This window comes from Stigmatopora argus, chromosome 9 (genome assembly GCF_051989625.1).
Source record: "Stigmatopora argus isolate UIUO_Sarg chromosome 9, RoL_Sarg_1.0, whole genome shotgun sequence".
NCBI classification, from domain to species: domain Eukaryota; kingdom Metazoa; phylum Chordata; class Actinopteri; order Syngnathiformes; family Syngnathidae; genus Stigmatopora; species Stigmatopora argus.
In genome coordinates, this window is record NC_135395.1 from 714,937 (window position 1) to 739,263 (window position 24,327).

The window sequence follows — 24,327 nt, forward strand, 5'->3', positions numbered from 1 at the left end:
CTTACTTGAATTGGACCGTTTTACACTATGTCCATTGTAGATTTGTGTCTCTGACAGTTCGTTTGGTTGCAGGGGACATATTCAGTTTTTATGGCCAAAATGTGCTTTTCAGAGGCTGAAAAGCATGTTTTGGCGGAGTATGATAATTTTCATTAAAACTTGATTTCTATCACTTCGAATGATGCCAAATGAAAAATTTGCTTGAATTGGACCATTTTACACTATATCCATTGTAGATTTTTGTCTTTGACAGTTCTTGCAGGGGACATATTCAGTTTTTATGGCCAAAATGTGCTTTTCAGGGGCTGAAAAGCACGTTTTGGCAGAGTATGATAATTTTCATTAAAACTTGATTTCTATCCATTCGAATGATGCCAAATGAATAACTTACTTGAATTGGACCATTTTACACTATGTCCATTGTAGATTTGTGTCTCCGACAGTTCGTTTGGTTGCAGGGAACATTTTCAGTTTTTATGGCCAAAATGTGCTTTTCAGAGGCTGAAAAGCATGTTTTGGCCGAGTATGATAATTTTCATTAAAACTTGATTTCTATCACTTCGAATGATGCAAAATGAATGATTTGCTTGAATTGGACCATTTTACACTATGTCCATTGTAGATTTGTGTCTCTGACAGTTCGTTTGGTTGCAGGGGACATTTTCAGTTTTTATGGCCAAAATGTGCTTTTCAGAGGCTGAAAAGCATGTTTTGGCCGAGTATGATAATTTTCATTAAAACTTGATTTCTATCACTTCGAATGATGCCAAATGAATAACTTACTTGAATTGGACCATTTTACACTATGTCCATTGTAGATTTGTGTCTCCGACAGTTCGTTTGGTTGCAGGGGACATTTTCAGTTTTTATGGCCAAAATGTGCTTTTCAGAGGCTGAAAAGCATGTTTTGGCAGAGTATGATAATTTTCATTAAAACTTAATTTCTATCACTTCGAATGATGCCAAATGAATAACTTACTTGAATTGGACCATTTTACACTATGTCCATTGTAGATTTGTGTCTCTGACAGTTCGTTTGGTTGCAGGGGACAAATTCAGTTTTTATGGCCAAAATGTGCTTTTCAGGGGCTGAAAAGCATGTTTTGGCCGAGTTTGATAATTTTCATTAAAACTTGATTTCTATCACTTCGAATGATGCCAAATGAATAACTTACTTGAATTTGACCATTTTACACTATGTCCATTGTAGATTTGTGTCTCCGACAGTTCGTTTTGTTGCAGGGGACATTTTCAGTTTTTATGGCCAAAATGTGCTTTTCAGAGGCTGAAAAGCATGTTTTGGCCGAGTATGATAATTTTCATTAAAACTTGATTTCTATCCATTCGAATGATGCCAAATGAATAACTTACTTGAATTGGACCATTTTACACTATGTCCATTGTAGATTTGTGTCTCTGACAGTTCGTTTGGTTGCAGGGGACATATTCAGTTTTTATGGCCAAAATGTGCATTTCAGGGGCTGAAAAGCATGTTTTGGCCGAGTATGATAATTTTCATTAAAACTTGATTTCTATCACTTCGAATGATGCCAAATGAATAACTTACTTGAATTGGACCATTTTACACTATGTCCATTGTAGATTTGTGTCTCCGACAGTTCGTTTGGTTGCAGGGGACATATTCAGTTTTTATGGCCAAAATGTGCTTTTCAGAGGCTGAAAAGCATGTTTTGGCCGAGTATGATAATTTTCATTAAAACTTGATTTCTATCCATTCGAATGATGCCAAATGAATAACTTACTTGAATTGGACCATTTTACACTATGTCCATTGTAGATTTGTGTCTCCGACAGTTCGTTTGGTTGCAGGGGACATTTTCAGTTTTTATGGCCAAAATGTGCTTTTCAGAGGCTGAAAAGCATGTTTTGGCAGAGTATGATAATTTTCATTAAAACTTAATTTCTATCACTTCGAATGATGCCAAATGAATAACTTACTTGAATTGGACCATTTTACACTATGTCCATTGTAGATTTGTGTCTCTGACAGTTCGTTTGGTTGCAGGGGACAAATTCAGTTTTTATGGCCAAAATGTGCTTTTCAGGGGCTGAAAAGCATGTTTTGGCCGAGTTTGATAATTTTCATTAAAACTTGATTTCTATCACTTCGATTGATGCCAAATGAATAACTTACTTGAATTGGACCATTTTACACTATGTCCATTGTAGATTTGTGTCTCCGACAGTTCGTTTGGTTGCAGGGGACATTTTCAGTTTTTATGGCCAAAATGTGCTTTTCAGAGGCTGAAAAGCATGTTTTGGCCGAGTATGGTAATTTTCATTAAAACTTGATTTCTATCTCTTCGAATGATGCCAAATGAATAACTTACTTGAATTGGACCATTTTACACTATGTCCATTGTAGATTTGTGTCTCTGACAGTTCGTTTGTTTGCAGGGGACATATTCAGTTTTTATGGCCAAAATGTGCTTTTCAGGGGCTGAAAAGCACGTTTTGGCAGAGTATGATAATTTTCATTAAAACTTGATTTCTATCCATTCGAATGATGCCAAATGAATAACTTACTTGAATTGGACCATTTTACACTATGTCCATTGTAGATTTGTGTCTCCGACAGTTCGTTTGGTTGCAGGGGACATTTTCAGTTTTTATGGCCAAAATGTGCTTTTCAGAGGCTGAAAAGCATGTTTTGGCCGAGTATGATAATTTTCATTAAAACTTGATTTCTATCCATTCGAATGATGCCAAATGAATAACTTACTTGAATTGGACCATTTTACACTATGTCCATTGTAGATTTGTGTCTCTGACAGTTCGTTTGGTTGCAGGGGACACATTCAGTTTTTATGGCCAAAATGTGCTTTTCAGGGGCTGAAAAGCATGTTTTGGCCGAGTATGATAATTTTCATTAAAACTTGATTTCTATCACTTCGAATGATGCCAAATGAACAACTTACTTGAATTGGACCATTTTACACTATGTCCATTGTAGATTTGTGTCTCCGACAGTTCGTTTGGTTGCAGGGGACATTTTCAGTTTTTATGGCCAAAATGTGCTTTTCAGGGGCTGAAAAGCATGTTTTGGCCGAGTTTGATAATTTTCATTAAAACTTGATTTCTATCACTTCGATTGATGCCAAATGAATAACTTACTTGAATTGGACCATTTTACACTATGTCCATTGTAGATTTGTGTCTCCGACAGTTCGTTTGGTTGCAGGGGACATTTTCAGTTTTTATGGCCAAAATGTGCTTTTCAGAGGCTGAAAAGCATGTTTTGGCCGAGTATGGTAATTTTCATTAAAACTTGATTTCTATCACTTCGAATGATGCCAAATGAATAACTTACTTGAATTGGACCATTTTACACTATGTCCATTGTAGATTTGTGTCTCTGACAGTTCGTTTGGTTGCAGGGGACATATTCAGTTTTTATGGCCAAAATGTGCTTTTCAGAGGCTGAAAAGCATGTTTTGGCGGAGTATGATAATTTTCATTAAAACTTGATTTCTATCACTTCGAATGATGCCAAATGAATAATTTGCTTGAATTGGACCATTTTACACTATGTCCATTGTAGATTTTTGTCTCTGACAGTTCGTTTGTTTGCAGGGGACATATTCAGTTTTTATGGCCAAAATGTGCTTTTCAGGGGCTGAAAAGCACGTTTTGGCAGAGTATGATAATTTTCATTAAAACTTGATTTCTATCCATTCGAATGATGCCAAATGAATAACTTACTTGAATTGGACCATTTTACACTATGTCCATTGTAGATTTGTGTCTCCGACAGTTCGTTTGGTTGCAGGGGACATTTTCAGTTTTTATGGCCAAAATGTGCTTTTCAGAGGCTGAAAAGCATGTTTTGGCCGAGTATGGTAATTTTCATTAAAACTTGATTTCTATCACTTCGAATGATGCCAAATGAATAACTTACTTGAATTGGACAATTTTACACTATGTCCATTGTAGATTTGTGTCTCCGACAGTTCGTTTGGTTGCAGGGGACATTTTCAGTTTTTATGGCCAAAATGTGCTTTTCAGAGGCTGAAAAGCATGTTTTGGCAGAGTATGATAATTTTCATTAAAACTTAATTTCTATCACTTCGAATGATGCCAAATGAATAACTAACTTGAATTGGACCATTTTACACTATGTCCATTGTAGATTTGTGTCTCCGACAGTTCGTTTGGTTGCAGGGGACATTTTCAGTTTTTATGGCCAAAATGTGCTTTTCAGGGGCTGAAAAGCATGTTTTGGCCGAGTTTGATAATTTTCATTAAAACTTGATTTCTATCACTTCGATTGATGCCAAATGAATAACTTACTTGAATTGGACCATTTTACACTATGTCCATTGTAGATTTGTGTCTCCGACAGTTCGTTTGGTTGCAGGGGACATTTTCAGTTTTTATGGCCAAAATGTGCTTTTCAGAGGCTGAAAAGCATGTTTTGGCCGAGTATGATAATTTTCATTAAAACTTGATTTCTATCCATTCGAATGATGCCAAATGAATAACTTACTTGAATTGGACCATTTTACACTATGTCCATTGTAGATTTGTGTCTCTGACAGTTCGTTTGGTTGCAGGGGACATATTCAGTTTTTATGGCCAAAATGTGCTTTTCAGGGGCTGAAAAGCATGTTTTGGCCGAGTATGATAATTTTCATTAAAACTTGATTTCTATCACTTCGAATGATGCCAAATGAATAACTTACTTGAATTGGACCATTTTACACTATGTCCATTGTAGATTTGTGTCTCCGACAGTTCGTTTGGTTGCAGGGGACATTTTCAGTTTTTATGGCCAAAATGTGCTTTTCAGAGGCTGAAAAGCATGTTTTGGCAGAGTATGATAATTTTCATTAAAACTTAATTTCTATCACTTCGAATTATGCCAAATGAATAACTTACTTGAATTGGACCATTTTACACTATGTCCATTGTAGATTTGTGTCTCTGACAGTTCGTTTGGTTGCAGGGACATATTCAGTTTTTATGGCCAAAATGTGCTTTTCAGGGGCTGAAAAGCATGTTTTGGCCGAGTATGGTAATTTTCATTAAAACTTGATTTCTATCACTTCGAATGATGCCAAATGAATAACTTACTTGAATTGGACCATTTTACACTATGTCCATTGTAGATTTGTGTCTCTGACAGTTCGTTTGGTTGCAGGGGACATATTCAGTTTTTATGGCCAAAATGTGCTTTTCAGAGGCTGAAAAGCATGTTTTGGCCGAGTATGATAATTTTCATTAAAACTTGATTTCTATCACTTCGAATGATGCCAAATGAATAACTTACTTGAATTGGACCATTTTACACTATGTCCATTGTAGATTTGTGTCTCCGACAGTTCGTTTGGTTGCAGGGGACATTTTCAGTTTTTATGGCCAAAATGTGCTTTTCAGAGGCTGAAAAGCATGTTTTGGCCGAGTATGATAATTTACATTAAAACTTAATTTCTATCACTTCGAATGATGCCAAATGAATAACTTACTTGAATTGGACCATTTTACACTATGTCCATTGTAGATTTGTGTCTCTGACAGTTCATTTCGTTGCAGGAGACATATTCAGTTTTTATGGCCAAAATGTGCTTTTCAGGGGCTGAAAAGCACGTTTTGGCAGAATATGATAATTTTCATTGAAACTTGATTTCTATCCATTCGAATGATGCCAAATGAATAATTTACTTGAATTTGGACCATTTTACACTATGTCCATTGTAGATTTGTGTCTCTGACAGTTCGTTTGTTTGCAGGGGACATATTCAGTTTTTATGGCCAAAATGTGCTTTTCAGGGGCAGAAAAGCACGTTTTGGCAAAGTATGATAATTTTCATTAAAACTTGATTTCTATCCATTCGAATGATGCCAAATGAATAACTTACTTGAATTGGACCATTTTACACTATGTCCATTGTAGATTTGTGTCTCTGACAGTTCGTTTGGTTGCAGGGGACATATTCAGTTTTTATGGCCAAAATGTGCTTTTCAGGGGCTGAAAAGCATGTTTTGGCCAGGTATGATGATTTTCATTAAAACTTAATTTCTATCACTTCGAATGATGCCAAATGAATAACTTACTTGAATTGGACCATTTTACACTATGTCCATTGTAGATTTGTGTCTCCGACAGTTCGTTTGGTTGCAGGGGACATTTTCAGTTTTTATGGCCAAAATGTGCTTTTCAGGGGCTGAAAAGCATGTTTTGGCCGAGTTTGATAATTTTCATTAAAACTTGATTTCTATCACTTCGATTGATGCCAAATGAATAATTTACTTGAATTTGGACCATTTTACACTATGTCCATTGTAGATTTGTGTCTCTGACAGTTCGTTTGGTTGCAGGGGACATATTCAGTTTTTATGGCCAAAATGTGCTTTTCAGAGGCTGAAAAGCATGTTTTGGCCGAGTATGATAATTTTCATTAAAACTTGATTTCTATCACTTCGAATGATGCCAAATGAATAACTTACTTGAATTGGACCATTTTACACTATGTCCATTGTAGATTTGTTTCTCCGACAGTTCGTTTGGTTGCAGGGGACATTTTCAGTTTTTATGGCCAAAATGTGCTTTTCAGAGGCTGAAAAGCATGTTTTGGCCGAGTATGATAATTTACATTAAAACTTAATTTCTATCACTTCGAATGATGCCAAATGAATAACTTACTTGAATTGGACCATTTTACACTATGTCCATTGTAGATTTGTGTCTCTGACAGTTCATTACGTTGCAGGGGACATATTCAGTTTTTATGGCCAAAATGTGCTTTTCAGGGGCTGAAAAGCACGTTTTGGCAGAATATGATAATTTTCATTGAAAATTGATTTCTATCCATTCGAATGATGCCAAATGAATAACTTACTTGAATTGGACCATTTTACACTATGTCCATTGTAGATTTGTGTCTCTGACAGTTCGTTTGGTTGCAGGGGACATATTCAGTTTTTATGGCCAAAATGTGCTTTTCAGGGGCTGAAAAGCATGTTTTGGCCGAGTATGATAATTTTCATTAAAACTTGATTTCTATCACTTCGAATGATGCCAAATGAATAACTTACTTGAATTGGACCATTTTACACTATGTCCATTGTAGATTTGTGTCTCCGACAGTTCGTTTGGTTGCAGGGGACATTTTCAGTTTTTATGGCCAAAATGTGCTTTTCAGAGGCTGAAAAGCATGTTTTGGCCGAGTATGATAATTTACATTAAAACTTAATTTCTATCACTTCGAATGATGCCAAATGAATAACTTACTTGAATTGGACCATTTTACACTATGTCCATTGTAGATTTGTGTCTCTGACAGTTCATTTCGTTGCAGGAGACATATTCAGTTTTTATGGCCAAAATGTGCTTTTCAGGGGCTGAAAAGCACGTTTTGGCAGAATATGATAATTTTCATTGAAACTTGATTTCTATCCATTCGAATGATGCCAAATGAATAATTTACTTGAATTTGGACCATTTTACACTATGTCCATTGTAGATTTGTGTCTCTGACAGTTCGTTTGTTTGCAGGGGACATATTCAGTTTTTATGGCCAAAATGTGCTTTTCAGGGGCAGAAAAGCACGTTTTGGCAGAGTATGATAATTTTCATTAAAACTTGATTTCTATCCATTCGAATGATGCCAAATGAATAACTTACTTGAATTGGACCATTTTACACTATGTCCATTGTAGATTTGTGTCTCTGACAGTTCGTTTGGTTGCAGGGGACATATTCAGTTTTTATGGCCAAAATGTGCTTTTCAGGGGCTGAAAAGCATGTTTTGGCCAGGTATGATGATTTTCATTAAAACTTAATTTCTATCACTTCGAATGATGCCAAATGAATAACTTACTTGAATTGGACCATTTTACACTATGTCCATTGTAGATTTGTGTCTCCGACAGTTCGTTTGGTTGCAGGGGACATTTTCAGTTTTTATGGCCAAAATGTGCTTTTCAGGGGCTGAAAAGCATGCTTTGGCCAGGTATGATGATTTTCATTAAAAATTAATTTATATCACTTCGAATGATGCCAAATGAATAACTTACTTGAATTGGACCATTTTACACTATGTCCATTGTAGATTTGTGTCTCCGACAGTTCGTTTGGTTGCAGGGGACATTTTCAGTTTTTATGGCCAAAATGTGCTTTTCAGAGGCTGAAAAGCATGTTTTGGCAGAGTATGATAATTTTCATTAAAACTTAATTTCTATCACTTCGAATGATGCCAAATGAATAACTTTCTTGAATTGGACCATTTTACACTATGTCCATTGTAGATTTGTGTCTCTGACAGTTCGTTTGGTTGCAGGGGACATATTCAGTTTTTATGGCCAAAATGTGCTTTTCAGAGGCTGAAAAGCATGTTTTGGCGGAGTATGATAATTTTCATTAAAACTTGATTTCTATCACTTTGAATGATGCCAAATGAATAATTTACTTGAATTGGACAATTTTACACTATGTCCATTGTAGATTTGTGTCTCTGACAGTTCGTTTGTTTGCAGGGGACATATTCAGTTTTTATGGCCAAAATGTGCTTTTCAGGGGCTGAAAAGCACGTTTTGGCAGAGTATGATAATTTTCATTAAAACTTGATTTCTATCCATTCGAATGATGCCAAATGAATAATTTGCTTGAATTGGACCATTTTACACTATGTCCATTGTAGATTTGTGTCTCTGACAGTTCGTTTGGTTGCAGGGGACAAATTCAGTTTTTATGGCCAAAATGTGCTTTTCAGGGGCTGAAAAGCATGTTTTGGCCGAGTTTGATAATTTTCATTAAAACTTGATTTCTATCACTTCAATTGATGCCAAATGAATAACTTACTTGAATTGGACCATTTTACACTATGTCCATTGTAGATTTGTGTCTCTGACAGTTCGTTTGGTTGCAGGGGACAAATTCAGTTTTTATGGCCAAAATGTGCTTTTCAGGGGCTGAAAAGCATGTTTTGGCCGAGTATGATAATTTTCATTAAAACTTGATTTCTATCCATTCGAATGATGCCAAATGAATAACTTACTTGAATTGGACCATTTTACAATATGTCCATTGTAGATTTGTGTCTCTGACAGTTTGTTTGGTTGCAGGGGACATATTCAGTTTTTATGGCCAAAATGTGCTTTTCAGGGGCTGAAAAGCATGTTTTGGCCGAGTATGATAATTTTCATTAAAACTTGATTTCTATCACTTCGAATGATGCCAAATGAATAACTTACTTGAATTGGACCATTTTACACTATGTCCATTGTAGATTTGTGTCTCTGACAGTTCGTTTGGTTGCAGGGGACATTTTCAGTTTTTATGGCCAAAATGTGCTTTTCAGAGGCTGAAAAGCATGTTTTGGCCGAGTATGATAATTTTCATTAAAACTTGATTTCTATCACTTCGAATGATGCCAAATGAATGATTTGCTTGAATTGGACCATTTTACACTATGTCCATTGTAGATTTGTGTCTCTGACAGTTCGTTTGGTTGCAGGGGACATATTCAGTTTTTATGGCCAAAATGTGCTTTTCAGAGGCTGAAAAGCATGTTTTGGCCGAGTATAATAATTTTCATTAAAACTTGATTTCTATCACTTCGAATGATGCCAAATGAATAACTTACTTGAATTGGACCATTTTACACTATGTCCATTGTAGATTTGTGTCTCTGACAGTTCGTTTGGTTGCAGGGGACATTTTCAGTTTTTATGGCCAAAATGTGCTTTTCAGAGGCTGAAAAGCATGTTTTGGCGGAGTATGATAATTTTCATTAAAATTTGATTTCTATCACTTCGAATGATGCCAAATGAATAACTTACTTGAATTGGACCATTTTACACTATGTCCATTGTAGATTTGTGTCTCTGACAGTTCGTTTGGTTGCAGGGGACAAATTCAGTTTTTATGGCCAAAATGTGCTTTTCAGGGGCTGAAAAGCATGTTTTGGCCGAGTTTGATAATTTTCATTAAAACTTGATTTCTATCACTTCGATTGATGCCAAATGAATAACTTACTTGAATTGGACCATTTTACACTATGTCCATTGTAGATTTGTGTCTCCGACAGTTCGTTTGGTTGCAGGGGACATTTTCAGTTTTTATGGCCAAAATGTGCTTTTCAGAGGCTGAAAAGCATGTTTTGGCCGAGTATGGTAATTTTCATTAAAACTTGATTTCTATCACTTCGAATGATGCCAAATGAATAACTTACTTGAATTGGACCATTTTACACTATGTCCATTGTAGATTTGTGTCTCCGACAGTTCGTTTGGTTGCAGGGGACATTTTCAGTTTTTATGGCCAAAATGTGCTTTTCAGAGGCTGAAAAGCATGTTTTGGCCGAGTATGATAATTTTCATTAAAACTTGATTTCTATCCATTCGAATGATGCCAAATGAATAACTTACTTGAATTGGACCATTTTACACTATGTCCATTGTAGATTTGTGTCTCTGACAGTTCGTTTGGTTGCAGGGGACATATTCAGTTTTTATGGCCAAAATGTGCTTTTCAGGGGCTGAAAAGCATGTTTTGGCCGAGTATGATAATTTTCATTAAAACTTGATTTCTATCACTTCGAATGATGCCAAATGAATAACTTACTTGAATTGGACCATTTTACACTATGTCCATGGTAGATTTGTGTCTCCGACAGTTCGTTTGGTTGCAGGGGACATATTCAGTTTTTATGGCCAAAATGTGCTTTTCAGAGGCTGAAAAGCATGTTTTGGCCGAGTATGATAATTTTCATTAAAACTTAATTTCTATCACTTCGAATGATGCCAAATGAATAACTTACTTGAATTGGACCATTTTACACTATGTCCATTGTAGATTTGTGTCTCTGACAGTTCGTTTGGTTGCAGGGGACAAATTCAGTTTTTATGGCCAAAATGTGCTTTTCAGGGGCTGAAAAGCATGTTTTGGCCGAGTTTGATAATTTTCATTAAAACTTGATTTCTATCACTTCGATTGATGCCAAATGAATAACTTACTTGAATTGGACCATTTTACACTATGTCCATTGTAGATTTGTGTCTCCGACAGTTCGTTTGGTTGCAGGGGACATTTTCAGTTTTTATGGCCAAAATGTGCTTTTCAGAGGCTGAAAAGCATGTTTTGGCCGAGTATGGTAATTTTCATTAAAACTTGATTTCTATCACTTCGAATGATGCCAAATGAATAACTTACTTGAATTGGACCATTTTACACTATGTCCATTGTAGATTTGTGTCTCTGACAGTTCGTTTGGTTGCAGGGGACAAATTCAGTTTTTATGGCCAAAATGTGCTTTTCAGGGGCTGAAAAGCATGTTTTGGCCGAGTTTGATAATTTTCATTAAAACTTGATTTCTATCACTTCGAATGATGCCAAATGAATAACTTACTTGAATTTGACCATTTTACACTATGTCCATTGTAGATTTGTGTCTCCGACAGTTCGTTTGGTTGCAGGGGACATTTTCAGTTTTTATGGCCAAAATGTGCTTTTCAGAGGCTGAAAAGCATGTTTTGGCCGAGTATGATAATTTTCATTAAAACTTGATTTCTATCCATTCGAATGATGCCAAATGAATAACTTACTTGAATTGGACCATTTTACACTATGTCCATTGTAGATTTGTGTCTCCGACAGTTCGTTTGGTTGCAGGGGACATTTTCAGTTTTTATGGCCAAAATGTGCTTTTCAGAGGCTGAAAAGCATGTTTTGGCCGAGTATGATAATTTTCATTAAAACTTAATTTCTATCACTTCGAATGATGCCAAATGAATAACTTACTTGAATTGGACCATTTTACACTATGTCCATTGTAGATTTGTGTCTCTGACAGTTCGTTTGGTTGCAGGGGACAAATTCAGTTTTTATGGCCAAAATGTGCTTTTCAGGGGCTGAAAAGCATGTTTTGGCCGAGTTTGATAATTTTCATTAAAACTTGATTTCTATCACTTCGATTGATGCCAAATGAATAACTTACTTGAATTGGACCATTTTACACTATGTCCATTGTAGATTTGTGTCTCCGACAGTTCGTTTGGTTGCAGGGGACATTTTCAGTTTTTATGGCCAAAATGTGCTTTTCAGATGCTGAAAAGCATGTTTTGGCCGAGTATGGTAATTTTCATTAAAACTTGATTTCTATCACTTCGAATGATGCCAAATGAATAACTTACTTGAATTGGACCATTTTACACTATGTCCATTGTAGATTTGTGTCTCCGACAGTTCGTTTGGTTGCAGGGGACATTTTCAGTTTTTATGGCCAAAATGTGCTTTTCAGAGGCTGAAAAGCATGTTTTGGCCGAGTATGATAATTTTCATTAAAACTTGATTTCTATCCATTCGAATGATGCCAAATGAATAACTTACTTGAATTGGACCATTTTACACTATGTCCATTGTAGATTTGTGTCTCTGACAGTTCGTTTGGTTGCAGGGGACATATTCAGTTTTTATGGCCAAAATGTGCTTTTCAGGGGCTGAAAAGCATGTTTTGGCCGAGTATGATAATTTTCATTAAAACTTGATTTCTATCACTTCGAATGATGCCAAATGAATAACTTACTTGAATTGGACCATTTTACACTATGTCCATTGTAGATTTGTGTCTCTGACAGTTCGTTTGGTTGCAGGGGACAAATTCAGTTTTTATGGCCAAAATGTGCTTTTCAGGGGCTGAAAAGCATGTTTTGGCCGAGTTTGATAATTTTCATTAAAACTTGATTTCTATCACTTCGATTGATGCCAAATGAATAACTTACTTGAATTGGACCATTTTACACTATGTCCATTGTAGATTTGTGTCTCCGACAGTTCGTTTGGTTGCAGGGGACATTTTCAGTTTTTATGGCCAAAATGTGCTTTTCAGAGGCTGAAAAGCATGTTTTGGCCGAGTATGGTAATTTTCATTAAAACTTGATTTCTATCACTTCGAATGATGCCAAATGAATAATTTGCTTGAATTGGACCATTTTACACTATGTCCATTGTAGATTTGTGTCTCTGACAGTTCGTTTGGTTGCAGGGGACATTTTCAGTTTTTATGGCCAAAATGTGCTTTTCAGGGGCTGAAAAGCATGTTTTGGCCGAGTTTGATAATTTTCATTAAAACTTGATTTCTATCACTTCGATTGATGCCAAATGAATAACTTACTTGAATTGGACCATTTTACACTATGTCCATTGTAGATTTGTGTCTCCGACAGTTCGTTTGGTTGCAGGGGACATTTTCAGTTTTTATGGCCAAAATGTGCTTTTCAGAGGCTGAAAAGCATGTTTTGGCCGAGTATGGTAATTTTCATTAAAACTTGATTTCTATCACTTCGAATGATGCCAAATGAATAACTTACTTGAATTGGACCGTTTTACACTATGTCCATTGTAGATTTGTGTCTCTGACAGTTCGTTTGGTTGCAGGGGACATATTCAGTTTTTATGGCCAAAATGTGCTTTTCAGAGGCTGAAAAGCATGTTTTGGCGGAGTATGATAATTTTCATTAAAACTTGATTTCTATCACTTCGAATGATGCCAAATGAAAAATTTGCTTGAATTGGACCATTTTACACTATATCCATTGTAGATTTTTGTCTTTGACAGTTCTTGCAGGGGACATATTCAGTTTTTATGGCCAAAATGTGCTTTTCAGGGGCTGAAAAGCACGTTTTGGCAGAGTATGATAATTTTCATTAAAACTTGATTTCTATCCATTCGAATGATGCCAAATGAATAACTTACTTGAATTGGACCATTTTACACTATGTCCATTGTAGATTTGTGTCTCCGACAGTTCGTTTGGTTGCAGGGAACATTTTCAGTTTTTATGGCCAAAATGTGCTTTTCAGAGGCTGAAAAGCATGTTTTGGCCGAGTATGATAATTTTCATTAAAACTTGATTTCTATCACTTCGAATGATGCAAAATGAATGATTTGCTTGAATTGGACCATTTTACACTATGTCCATTGTAGATTTGTGTCTCTGACAGTTCGTTTGGTTGCAGGGGACATTTTCAGTTTTTATGGCCAAAATGTGCTTTTCAGAGGCTGAAAAGCATGTTTTGGCCGAGTATGATAATTTTCATTAAAACTTGATTTCTATCACTTCGAATGATGCCAAATGAATAACTTACTTGAATTGGACCATTTTACACTATGTCCATTGTAGATTTGTGTCTCCGACAGTTCGTTTGGTTGCAGGGGACATTTTCAGTTTTTATGGCCAAAATGTGCTTTTCAGAGGCTGAAAAGCATGTTTTGGCAGAGTATGATAATTTTCATTAAAACTTAATTTCTATCACTTCGAATGATGCCAAATGAATAACTTACTTGAATTGGACCATTTTACACTATGTCCATTGTAGATTTGTGTCTCTGACAGTTCGTTTGGTTGCAGGGGACAAATTCAGTTTTTATGGCCAAAATGTGCTTTTCAGGGGCTGAAAAGCATGTTTTGGCCGAGTTTGATAATTTTCATTAAAACTTGATTTCTATCACTTCGAATGATGCCAAATGAATAACTTACTTGAATTTGACCATTTTACACTATGTCCATTGTAGATTTGTGTCTCCGACAGTTCGTTTGGTTGCAGGGGACATTTTCAGTTTTTATGGCCAAAATGTGCTTTTCAGAGGCTGAAAAGCATGTTTTGGCCGAGTATGATAATTTTCATTAAAACTTGATTTCTATCCATTCGAATGATGCCAAATGAATAACTTACTTGAATTGGACCATTTTACACTATGTCCATTGTAGATTTGTGTCTCCGACAGTTCGTTTGGTTGCAGGGGACATTTTCAGTTTTTATGGCCAAAATGTGCTTTTCAGAGGCTGAAAAGCATGTTTTGGCAGAGTATGATAATTTTCATTAAAACTTAATTTCTATCACTTCGAATGATGCCAAATGAATAACTTACTTGAATTGGACCATTTTACACTATGTCCATTGTAGATTTGTGTCTCTGACAGTTCGTTTGGTTGCAGGGGACAAATTCAGTTTTTATGGCCAAAATGTGCTTTTCAGGGGCTGAAAAGCATGTTTTGGCCGAGTTTGATAATTTTCATTAAAACTTGATTTCTATCACTTCGATTGATGCCAAATGAATAACTTACTTGAATTGGACCATTTTACACTATGTCCATTGTAGATTTGTGTCTCCGACAGTTCGTTTGGTTGCAGGGGACATTTTCAGTTTTTATGGCCAAAATGTGCTTTTCAGAGGCTGAAAAGCATGTTTTGGCCGAGTATGGTAATTTTCATTAAAACTTGATTTCTATCTCTTCGAATAATGCCAAATGAATAACTTACTTGAATTGGACCATTTTACACTATGTCCATTGTAGATTTGTGTCTCTGACAGTTCGTTTGTTTGCAGGGGACATATTCAGTTTTTATGGCCAAAATGTGCTTTTCAGGGGCTGAAAAGCACGTTTTGGCAGAGTATGATAATTTTCATTAAAACTTGATTTCTATCCATTCGAATGATGCCAAATGAATAACTTACTTGAATTGGACCATTTTACACTATGTCCATTGTAGATTTGTGTCTCCGACAGTTCGTTTGGTTGCAGGGGACATTTTCAGTTTTTATGGCCAAAATGTGCTTTTCAGAGGCTGAAAAGCATGTTTTGGCCGAGTATGATAATTTTCATTAAAACTTGATTTCTATCCATTCGAATGATGCCAAATGAATAACTTACTTGAATTGGACCATTTTACACTATGTCCATTGTAGATTTGTGTCTCTGACAGTTCGTTTGGTTGCAGGGGACACATTCAGTTTTTATGGCCAAAATGTGCTTTTCAGGGGCTGAAAAGCATGTTTTGGCCGAGTATGATAATTTTCATTAAAACTTGATTTCTATCACTTCGAATGATGCCAAATGAACAACTTACTTGAATTGGACCATTTTACACTATGTCCATTGTAGATTTGTGTCTCCGACAGTTCGTTTGGTTGCAGGGGACATTTTCAGTTTTTATGGCCAAAATGTGCTTTTCAGGGGCTGAAAAGCATGTTTTGGCCGAGTTTGATAATTTTCATTAAAACTTGATTTCTATCACTTCGATTGATGCCAAATGAATAACTTACTTGAATTGGACCATTTTACACTATGTCCATTGTAGATTTGTGTCTCCGACAGTTCGTTTGGTTGCAGGGGACATTTTCAGTTTTTATGGCCAAAATGTGCTTTTCAGAGGCTGAAAAGCATGTTTTGGCCGAGTATGGTAATTTTCATTAAAACTTGATTTCTATCACTTCGAATGATGCCAAATGAATAACTTACTTGAATTGGACCATTTTACACTATGTCCATTGTAGATTTGTGTCTCTGACAGTTCGTTTGGTTGCAGGGGACATATTCAGTTTTTATGGCCAAAATGTGCTTTTCAGAGGCTGAAAAGCATGTTTTGGCGGAGTATGATAATTTTCATTAAAACTTGATTTCTATCACTTCGAATGATGCCAAATGAATAATTTGCTTGAATTGGACCATTTTACACTATGTCCATTGTAGATTTTTGTCTCTGACAGTTCGTTTGTTTGCAGGGGACATATTCAGTTTTTATGGCCAAAATGTGCTTTTCAGGGGCTGAAAAGCACGTTTTGGCAGAGTATGATAATTTTCATTAAAACTTGATTTCTATCCATTCGAATGATGCCAAATGAATAACTTACTTGAATTGGACCATTTTACACTATGTCCATTGTAGATTTGTGTCTCCGACAGTTCGTTTGGTTGCAGGGGACATTTTCAGTTTTTATGGCCAAAATGTGCTTTTCAGAGGCTGAAAAGCATGTTTTGGCCGAGTATGGTAATTTTCATTAAAACTTGATTTCTATCACTTCGAATGATGCCAAATGAATAACTTACTTGAATTGGACAATTTTACACTATGTCCATTGTAGATTTGTGTCTCCGACAGTTCGTTTGGTTGCAGGGGACATTTTCAGTTTTTATGGCCAAAATGTGCTTTTCAGAGGCTGAAAAGCATGTTTTGGCAGAGTATGATAATTTTCATTAAAACTTAATTTCTATCACTTCGAATGATGCCAAATGAATAACTAACTTGAATTGGACCATTTTACACTATGTCCATTGTAGATTTGTGTCTCCGACAGTTTGTTTGGTTGCAGGGGACATTTTCAGTTTTTATGGCCAAAATGTGCTTTTCAGGGGCTGAAAAGCATGTTTTGGCCGAGTTTGATAATTTTCATTAAAACTTGATTTCTATCACTTCGATTGATGCCAAATGAATAACTTACTTGAATTGGACCATTTTACACTATGTCCATTGTAGATTTGTGTCTCCGACAGTTCGTTTGGTTGCAGGGGACATTTTCAGTTTTTATGGCCAAAATGTGCTTTTCAGAGGCTGAAAAGCATGTTTTGGCCGAGTATGATAATTTTCATTAAAACTTGATTTCTATCCATTCGAATGATGCCAAATGAATAACTTACTTGAATTGGACCATTTTACACTATGTCCATTGTAGATTTGTGTCTCTGACAGTTCGTTTGGTTGCAGGGGACATATTCAGTTTTTATGGCCAAAATGTGCTTTTCAGGGGCTGAAAAGCATGTTTTGGCCGAGTATGATAATTTTCATTAAAACTTGATTTCTATCACTTCGAATGATGCCAAATGAATAACTTACTTGAATTGGACCATTTTACACTATGTCCATTGTAGATTTGTGTCTCCGACAGTTCGTTTGGTTGCAGGGGACATTTTCAGTTTTTATGGCCAAAATGTGCTTTTCAGAGGCTGAAAAGCATGTTTTGGCAGAGTATGATAATTTTCATTAAAACTTAATTTCTATCACTTCGAATTATGCCAAATGAATAACTTACTTGAATTGGACCATTTTACACTATGTCCATTGTAGATTTGTGTCTCTGACAGTTCGTTTGGTTGCAGGGACATATTCAGTTTTTATGGCCAAAATGTGCTTTTCAGGGGCTGAAAAGCATGTTTTGGCCGAGTATGGTAATTTTCATTAAAACTTGATTTCTATCACTTCGAATGATGCCAAATGAATAACTTACTTGAATTGGACCATTTTACACTATGTCCATTGTAGATTTGTGTCTCTGACAGTTCGTTTGGTTGCAGGGGACATATTCAGTTTTTATGGCCAAAATGTGCTTTTCAGAGGCTGAAAAGCATGTTTTGGCCGAGTATGATAATTTTCATTAAAACTTGATTTCTATCACTTCGAATGATGCCAAATGAATAACTTACTTGAATTGGACCATTTTACACTATGTCCATTGTAGATTTGTGTCTCCGACAGTTCGTTTGGTTGCAGGGGACATTTTCAGTTTTTATGGCCAAAATGTGCTTTTCAGAGGCTGAAAAGCATGTTTTGGCCGAGTATGATAATTTACATTAAAACTTAATTTCTATCACTTCGAATGATGCCAAATGAATAACTTACTTGAATTGGACCATTTTACACTATGTCCATTGTAGATTTGTGTCTCTGACAGTTCATTTCGTTGCAGGAGACATATTCAGTTTTTATGGCCAAAATGTGCTTTTCAGGGGCTGAAAAGCACGTTTTGGCAGAATATGATAATTTTCATTGAAACTTGATTTCTATCCATTCGAATGATGCCAAATGAATAATTTACTTGAATTTGGACCATTTTACACTATGTCCATTGTAGATTTGTGTCTCTGACAGTTCGTTTGTTTGCAGGGGACATATTCAGTTTTTATGGCCAAAATGTGCTTTTCAGGGGCAGAAAAGCACGTTTTGGCAAAGTATGATAATTTTCATTAAAACTTGATTTCTATCCATTCGAATGATGCCAAATGAATAACTTACTTGAATTGGACCATTTTACACTATGTCCATTGTAGATTTGTGTCTCTGACAGTTCGTTTGGTTGCAGGGGACATATTCAGTTTTTATGGCCAAAATGTGCTTTTCAGGGGCTGAAAAGCATGTTTTGGCCAGGTATGATGATTTTCATTAAAACTTAATTTCTATCACTTCGAATGATGCCAAATGAATAACTTACTTGAATTGGACCATTTTACACTATGTCCATTGTAGATTTGTGTCTCCGACAGTTCGTTTGGTTGCAGGGGACATTTTCAGTTTTTATGGCCAAAATGTGCTTTTCAGGGGCTGAAAAGCATGTTTTGGCCGAGTTTGATAATTTTCATTAAAACTTGATTTCTATCACTTCGATTGATGCCAAATGAATAATTTACTTGAATTTGGACCATTTTACACTATGTCCATTGTAGATTTGTGTCTCTGACAGTTCGTTTGGTTGCAGGGGACATATTCAGTTTTTATGGCCAAAATGTGCTTTTCAGAGGCTGAAAAGCATGTTTTGGCCGAGTATGATAATTTTCATTAAAACTTGATTTCTATCACTTCGAATGATGCCAAATGAATAACTTACTTGAATTGGACCATTTTACACTATGTCCATTGTAGATTTGTTTCTCCGACAGTTCGTTTGGTTGCAGGGGACATTTTCAGTTTTTATGGCCAAAATGTGCTTTTCAGAGGCTGAAAAGCATGTTTTGGCCGAGTATGATAATTTACATTAAAACTTAATTTCTATCACTTCGAATGATGCCAAATGAATAACTTACTTGAATTGGACCATTTTACACTATGTCCATTGTAGATTTGTGTCTCTGACAGTTCATTACGTTGCAGGGGACATATTCAGTTTTTATGGCCAAAATGTGCTTTTCAGGGGCTGAAAAGCACGTTTTGGCAGAATATGATAATTTTCATTGAAAATTGATTTCTATCCATTCGAATGATGCCAAATGAATAACTTACTTGAATTGGACCATTTTACACTATGTCCATTGTAGATTTGTGTCTCTGACAGTTCGTTTGGTTGCAGGGGACATATTCAGTTTTTATGGCCAAAATGTGCTTTTCAGGGGCTGAAAAGCATGTTTTGGCCGAGTATGATAATTTTCATTAAAACTTGATTTCTATCACTTCGAATGATGCCAAATGAATAACTTACTTGAATTGGACCATTTTACACTATGTCCATTGTAGATTTGTGTCTCCGACAGTTCGTTTGGTTGCAGGGGACATTTTCAGTTTTTATGGCCAAAATGTGCTTTTCAGAGGCTGAAAAGCATGTTTTGGCCGAGTATGATAATTTACATTAAAACTTAATTTCTATCACTTCGAATGATGCCAAATGAATAACTTACTTGAATTGGACCATTTTACACTATGTCCATTGTAGATTTGTGTCTCTGACAGTTCATTTCGTTGCAGGAGACATATTCAGTTTTTATGGCCAAAATGTGCTTTTCAGGGGCTGAAAAGCACGTTTTGGCAGAATATGATAATTTTCATTGAAACTTGATTTCTATCCATTCGAATGATGCCAAATGAATAATTTACTTGAATTTGGACCATTTTACACTATGTCCATTGTAGATTTGTGTCTCTGACAGTTCGTTTGTTTGCAGGGGACATATTCAGTTTTTATGGCCAAAATGTGCTTTTCAGGGGCAGAAAAGCACGTTTTGGCAGAGTATGATAATTTTCATTAAAACTTGATTTCTATCCATTCGAATGATGCCAAATGAATAACTTACTTGAATTGGACCATTTTACACTATGTCCATTGTAGATTTGTGTCTCTGACAGTTCGTTTGGTTGCAGGGGACATATTCAGTTTTTATGGCCAAAATGTGCTTTTCAGGGGCTGAAAAGCATGTTTTGGCCAGGTATGATGATTTTCATTAAAACTTAATTTCTATCACTTCGAATGATGCCAAATGAATAACTTACTTGAATTGGACCATTTTACACTATGTCCATTGTAGATTTGTGTCTCCGACAGTTCGTTTGGTTGCAGGGGACATTTTCAGTTTTTATGGCCAAAATGTGCTTTTCAGAGGCTGAAAAGCATGTTTTGGCAGAGTATGATAATTTTCATTAAAACTTAATTTCTATCACTTCGAATGATGCCAAATGAATAACTTACTTGAATTGGACCATTTTACACTATGTCCATTGTAGATTTGTGTCTCTGACAGTTCGTTTGGTTGCAGGGGACATATTCAGTTTTTATGGCCAAAATGTGCTTTTCAGAGGCTGAAAGCATGTTTTGGCGGAGTATGATAATTTTCATTAAAACTTGATTTCTATCACTTCGAATGATGCCAAATGAATAATTTACTTGAATTTGGACCATTTTACACTATGTCCATTGTAGATTTGTGTCTCTGACAGTTCGTTTGGTTGCAGGGGACATATTCAGTTTTTATGGCCAAAATGTGCTTTTCAGAGGCTGAAAAGCATGTTTTGGCCGAGTATGATAATTTTCATTAAAACTTGATTTCTATCACTTCGAATGATGCCAAATGAATAACTTACTTGAATTGGACCATTTTACACTATGTCCATTGTAGATTTGTTTCTCCGACAGTTCGTTTGGTTGCAGGGGACATTTTCAGTTTTTATGGCCAAAATGTGCTTTTCAGAGGCTGAAAAGCATGTTTTGGCCGAGTATGATAATTTACATTAAAACTTAATTTCTATCACTTCAAATGATGCCAAATGAATAACTTACTTGAATTGGACCATTTTACACTATGTCCATTGTAGATTTGTGTCTCCGACAGTTCGTTTGGTTGCAGGGGACATTTTCAGTTTTTATGGCCAAAATGTGCTTTTCAGAGGCTGAAAAGCATGTTTTGGCCGAGTATGGTAATTTTCATTAAAACTTGATTTCTATCACTTCGAATGATGCCAAATGAATAACTTACTTGAATTGGACCATTTTACACTATGTCCATTGTAGATTTGTGTCTCTGACAGTTCGTTTGGTTGCAGGGGACATATTCAGTTTTTATGGCCAAAATGTGCTTTTCAGAGGCTGAAAAGCATGTTTTGGCGGAGTATGATAATTTTCATTAAAACTTGATTTCTATCACGTCGAATGATGCCAAATGAATAATTTGCTTGAATTGGACCATTTTACACTATGTCCATTGTAGATTTTTGTCTCTGACAGTTCGTTTGTTTGCAGGGGACATATTCAGTTTTTATGGCCAAAATGTGCTTTTCAGGGGCTGAAAAGCACGTTTTGGCAGAGTATGATAATTTTCATTAAAACTTGATTTCTATCCATTCGAATGATGCCAAATGAATAACTTACTTGAATTGGACCATTTTACACTATGTCCATTGTAGATTTGTGTCTCCGACAGTTCGTTTGGTTGCAGGGGACATTTTCAGTTTTTATGGCCAAAATGTCCTTTTCAGAGGCTGAAAAGCATGTTTTGGCCGAGTATGATAATTTTCATTAAAACTTGGTTTCTATCACTTCGAATGATGCCAAATGAATAATTTGCTTGAATTGGACCATTTTACACTATGTCCATTGTAGATTTGTGTCTCTGACAGTTCGTTTGGTTGCAGGGGACATATTCAGTTTTTATGGCCAAAATGTGCTTTTCAGAGGCTGAAAAGCATGTTTTGGCCGAGTATGATAATTTTCATTAAAACTTGATTTCTATCACTTCGAATGATGCCAAATGAATAACTTACTTGAATTGGACCATTTTACACCATGTCCATTGTAGATTTGTGTCTCCGACAGTTCGTTTGGTTGCAGGGGACATTTTCAGTTTTTATGGCCAAAATGTGCTTTTCAGAGGCTGAAAAGCATGTTTTGGCAGAGTATGATAATTTTCATTAAAACTTAATTTCTATCACTTCGAATGATGCCAAATGAATAACTTACTTGAATTGGACCATTTTACACTATGTCCATTGTAGATTTGTGTCTCTGACAGTTCGTTTGGTTGCAGGGGACAAATTCATTTTTTATTGCCAAAATGTGCTTTTCAGGGGCTGAAAAGCATGTTTTGGCCGAGTTTGATAATTTTCATTAAAACTTGATTTCTATCACTTCGATTGATGCCAAATGAATAACTTACTTGAATTGGACCATTTTACACTATGTCCATTGTAGATTTGTGTCTCCGACAGTTCGTTTGGTTGCAGGGGACATTTTCAGTTTTTATGGCCAAAATGTGCTTTTCAGAGGCTGAAAAGCATGTTTTGGCCGAGTATGGTAATTTTCATTAAAACTTGATTTCTATCACTTCGAATGATGCCAAATGAATAACTTACTTGAATTGGACAATTTTACACTATGTCCATTGTAGATTTGTGTCTCCGACAGTTCGTTTGGTTGCAGGGGACATTTTCAGTTTTTATGGCCAAAATGTGCTTTTCAGAGGCTGAAAAGCATGTTTTGGCCGAGTATGATAATTTTCATTAAAACTTGATTTCTATCCATTCGAATGATGCCAAATGAACAACTTACTTGAATTGGACCATTTTACACTATGTCCATTGTAGATTTGTGTCTCCGACAGTTCGTTTGGTTGCAGGGGACATTTTCAGTTTTTATGGCCAAAATGTGCTTTTCAGAGGCTGAAAAGCATGTTTTGGCCGAGTATGATAATTTTCATTAAAACTTGATTTCTATCACTTCGAATGATGCCAAATGAATAACTTACTTGAATTGGACCATTTTACACCATGTCCATTGTAGATTTGTGTCTCCGACAGTTCGTTTGGTTGCAGGGGACATTTTCAGTTTTTATGGCCAAAATGTGCTTTTCAGAGGCTGAAAAGCATGTTTTGGCAGAGTATGATAATTTTCATTAAAACTTAATTTCTATCACTTCGAATGATGCCAAATGAATAACTTACTTGAATTGGACCATTTTACACTATGTCCATTGTAGATTTGTGTCTCTGACAGTTCGTTTGGTTGCAGGGGACAAATTCATTTTTTATTGCCAAAATGTGCTTTTCAGGGGCTGAAAAGCATGTTTTGGCCGAGTTTGATAATTTTCATTAAAACTTGATTTCTATCACTTCGATTGATGCCAAATGAATAACTTACTTGAATTGGACCATTTTACACTATGTCCATTGTAGATTTGTGTCTCCGACAGTTCGTTTGGTTGCAGGGGACATTTTCAGTTTTTATGGCCAAAATGTGCTTTTCAGAGGCTGAAAAGCATGTTTTGGCCGAGTATGGTAATTTTCATTAAAACTTGATTTCTATCACTTCGAATGATGCCAAATGAATAACTTACTTGAATTGGACAATTTTACACTATGTCCATTGTAGATTTGTGTCTCCGACAGTTCGTTTGGTTGCAGGGGACATTTTCAGTTTTTATGGCCAAAATGTGCTTTTCAGAGGCTGAAAAGCATATTTTGGCCGAGTATGATAATTTTCATTAAAACTTGATTTCTATCCATTCGAATGATGCCAAATGAACAACTTACTTGAATTGGACCATTTTACACTATGT